The following is a 4686-nucleotide window of genomic DNA, read 5'->3' on the forward strand; positions in this document are numbered from 1 at the left end:
ATTGGAAATAAGTGAACTGAAACAAAAGAAAAAGGAGAGGCGTTTAGATAAATAAATAAAAACTGCTGTTCCGCCTATTGGCCACCAGGGGGAAAACATTGTGACCACGTGTGAGAGAGGAAGAAGAGATAAAACCAGTAACAAGTGAGTACAGAGTTTTCTTTCTTTGTGGATGCCCCCGATTATTCCCTCCCAACTAAAATCCCAACAGAAAATACAAATACAAAACATGACAAAGCATGAAATGCTCAACTAGCTCCAGGTTTGTTGTGGCTGACATTTAATCAGAAGTTGTTCTATGGTTACCTGAAATCCTGTAAATAACTAATAGTAATGAATTCATACTGACACCTAAGATAAAATAAAAAGCTTTCAAACTTTTTAAGTGACTAATATTTCTGAATTATGGCTAGGACTGATGGGTTGAAGATTCAAAATATATTAGAGACCATACCTTCACAGAGAGGTCAAAAAGAAGTGTCTCGTCGAAGGGAGTTTTCTTTTAGTACTACAGGACAAAGAAACAACACGCGATTAGCCCCTGTGCTTCTTATACAAGACGGTCATATATAGGTCATAATTGGCCTTGCTGCAACCATACCTAATCATCAACAAGCTTTACTTTGTTTTTCTTAAAGCTTGTATGGATGATACTTATGCCCGCTCCCTAACCTTAGCCGATACATCCTGCTCCAGATTGACAATGATATGCCACACAAACACACACACACACAAACACACACACACACACATAATAACACAAGAACCATTAGCTACTGTAATCACGTTGTGTAACCACGAGGACTGTTCCCAAAGGATGTGTTACACATGTATTTGCATATGCATAGAAGATAATAAAATACATGAACAAATGGTAAAAGTTAATGCGTCATGTCAGTTTACCTCCACAAAGGTGATGCAGTTTTTAGGAAATATTATCATAGTAATATACAGTATTTTCTGTTAGTTATATCAGGCTGGCTGATAGATGTTCTTCCAGCCTTATTGAAGCTTATTTCAATAGTTTTAAAAAACATTTTTTTTTTCTCTTGACCATGTAAATTACCACCAACGATAGACTCACACCATCAGTGGAGCAGTCTCAATTATAAGGTAACTCCATCTGTATTTTTCAGCAGAGATATTGACTAAATCTGTGTCTGTGATTCATAGTGGTCTTATTAGTCATGACTAATGACAGGCTGTCTCACAACTCAAAGATGACAGATTGTATTTACATAAGACAGACCAAAGTAAAGCTGCCACAGTATTGGTCTGATTTCAATTCTCAAAATAAGCCGCAACACAACTGTAGCTCCTTGTAAATATCCTAAGTGAAAACAGAAGATGCTGTTCCTGTGAAACGTCCTTCTCTCTGTCTGTCACATGTTTGTAAAAGAGGCTCAGACTGTTCAAATCACCCTGTTTGGCTTCTTCTTTTTGCAATAGGAAGTTTACTTTTTCAAAATAGGCTGTTGCCATGGTTGCTCTGTTTCTTCCCTTTGACAGAAGACATATTGGAGGTATTGACAGGCCTTCATCTTTCCATTCTCCTTGTTATTTGATGGAGTGGAACGCCCTCAGAAGCTGACTGTTTTAAGCTGACTGTTTTTTGATCTATTGCTCTTGAGCTAGGTCATTTGATATGTTTCTGCAGAAGCTATACTTTATTGTCTCATGTTTCAGTCAGTAACCAATGCAACAATAGTCAGACACCCATATCTGCGTTGAAACAGTTTTTTTCTTGCTGTAGTCATTCCTCCTGTTCCTAATGGACACTAAGACTTCACTGATACCTGCTTCCATTAGCAGTGATGGGGGCAAAATCCACACTCCTCACTTTGAGCAAAATGTATTCAAAAGTTTATCTGAAGATAATATGAAGCCTCAACTGTCTGAGAAGATTTTTTAAAACAAAATGTCCCTCTTTGTGTTACGATCCCTCCATTTCAACTCAGCAAAGAAACACTGTCAGGGGAAACACAAAAAGGGAAAAATACTTTATTAGACTGCTGGGGCCTCATATTTCCTTCAGATACATTTTTTTATGTATTTTTGCAGAGAATGAGGATTCTGTCCCCCATCACCCACATTACATTGGAAGTGCTGTAAAAATGAATATTGTAAAGTAAATATTGTGTTTTAAGACAGACTGGAAGAAATGTGAACCAAGCCTTCAAGGTAATATAAAAAGTCTTACTCAGGGAGCCCTTAACATTTTAAATGTCTTCTGATTCTTCATTCAAATTATTCATATATCGGTATAGCAGTAATATTTTAAATGAAGATTATTTGTTCTGTTAGGTCACAAAATAATATAGTGATCTTCCATAATGAAGACAAGAAAACTACATTTCAACATGACTGTTGTCAGCTAGTATGAATGCATTTCAAATAAACAAACTTTCTTGAACCTTTTTGAGTTGTTTTTTTATTTATCCCAGACAACACTATCGTGGTAGAGTTGGAGACCTCTGCTGAATTGCTGTTTTTGGTTTAGTCAATATTTACTATTTCACAAAACCAAGAGTTTTACATTAAAGCAATGGTGCAATCATGAAAGTCATATTGGAATATCACAAATGATACACAGGGGCAAGAAGATACAGAATAGGATGTGTGATATGGAAACTTTCATTTTTGGGGCTTGAGCCTTTTTTTTAATTGGTTTGTTTGTTTATTTATCTTCCAGACAGCAGTAAAACAGGGAAGATTTGGAGGCCTCTGTTGGATGTCAGATAAAGTGTGATGTTGGGACTTTTCAGTAAAGTCTATAAGGCATTTTATGAAGGTCTCCATATAACCAGATATTTAGACAATAGTCTGAGCTCAAATGAATGATTTTGACTTCAGAGATTGGACTTGCCCAGCACCTTATCTCACTTCCTGTAAACACCTTGACATCTGAAATACCAGGCAACATCTCTGTGTGACGAGGAAGCTTGGGAGGAAAGCAGATGATTCATCTTTTTCTATTTACCGATATCCTTGACTGGTGTCAAGGGCTTTCCGTCTGTGTATGATTCAATCTCACACAAACAATTGAAAACCCCTGGACATTGTCTGTTGCTGCTGAGTATTCAAGTTGTCATTCAGACTCTCCTTTTTAAATTCTTTATTCAACATTTGCTTCTCTACTCAAATGGGACAAAGGTAACCTTGCAAAATGTGATTTATCATTTATAGATTCAGTCCATGTTACATCTCTTATATACTATATTTCATCCATTGTAACATCTCACTTTCCAACTGTTTACTCTCTGTAAAGGTCATGTTTTTAAAAAAAAATGTATTTAGTGACTATCATGACCACAAATCTGCAATGTGGATGTCATCATCATAAACATATAGTTACAACATCAAAGAAGACACAGTCAATTCTGCGATCTTTCCGGTATACAAATATGGTCATTTGTAAATTTCAACGGAACTGTATGTCTTGATGATCACCACACAAGGGCAGTAGTGGGCAAGACAATGGACCATGTTCTCTCTGGCTACAGGCACTGCTGCTTTTCTGCACAAATTTGACTGACTGTTGACTGCAGCTTCTAAAGTTAAAGTTAAAGCCCTGCACAAGTCCTAGTCTAAGTGAAACAGTTGTATTCCTTAATGCTTGGCTCATCTAACATTTTAGAGATTAGTCCTATAGACTGTGCATGCAATGTATATGATGCAAATATCAATCATAAATCTTTCTTTATTGTCTCTGAAAAGGGATTTCGTTTGCAACCAGGTGGCCAACTACATCACACAATTGTATAGATGCTGTGTCACTCAGACTAAAATGTTGAAATAAAAATATTGAATTGCAGTTAACCATTTTGGCAGAAAGATATTGCAAAAAGCATGAAAGGTGGCATTCTATTAAATAATTGATGATAAACAATATACTACTACAAGTATTATTATTAGTATTACTATCATTATTATTATAATAACCTGTCATATCTGTACTTTTATGGGAATTTTGGGCTTTTAGCAATCTGGGCATATTCACATTCTACAATTACAAAGTAACAATTGGTGGATATTATTTTATGAGCTGACATTAGTATTATTTTGACTTAATATATTTAAATGTAACTACTTTTAGGCAACCAAAAAGTAGTCTGAGTTTTTTATTCCTGGTAGAAGGCTGTAAAATAGAGCTGAAACGCTTAATGTATTTGTCAATTGAAATATAATTGATCGGCGACTATTTTAAACACTATATAATCTTTTTTTAATGTAGAAAATCCCAAAATTTGCTGTTTCAACCTTCTCTTCTGTGGTGTGAGGATGCTTGTTACTTTATCATAAATGATGAAGTATTTAATAAAAAAATATATTTTTTTTAACAGGTAAAAAAAACTAAACTAAATAAAAAAAGATTATATTGTTTTGAGATGGTATATGCCAGTTAAAAAAATTCTAGCGGGCCACATGATTCTTATTATTCTTAGTAATTATAATGATAATAATAATCCCAGTCATAACCATTATCATGACAATAACAGGCTATGATAAAGCTCTATCTACATATATCTTTCTTATTACTCCTGTACGCAGTTGTGCCAAATGTTTCCTCACAGACACATACGTTGCTCCTCTGTCACAGCTGCCAGCAATGTCATCAGTGACGTCGACGGGGTTTGTAATCAGTCACGTGAGCCGCGCAGGTCTCGATAAAGCGCTGCTCGGGAC

The sequence above is a fragment of the Cebidichthys violaceus genome, unplaced genomic scaffold, assembly GCF_023349555.1.
Source record: "Cebidichthys violaceus isolate CVI_PGR_0920_01 unplaced genomic scaffold, fCebVio1.0.p SCAF_3, whole genome shotgun sequence".
NCBI classification, from domain to species: domain Eukaryota; kingdom Metazoa; phylum Chordata; class Actinopteri; order Perciformes; family Stichaeidae; genus Cebidichthys; species Cebidichthys violaceus.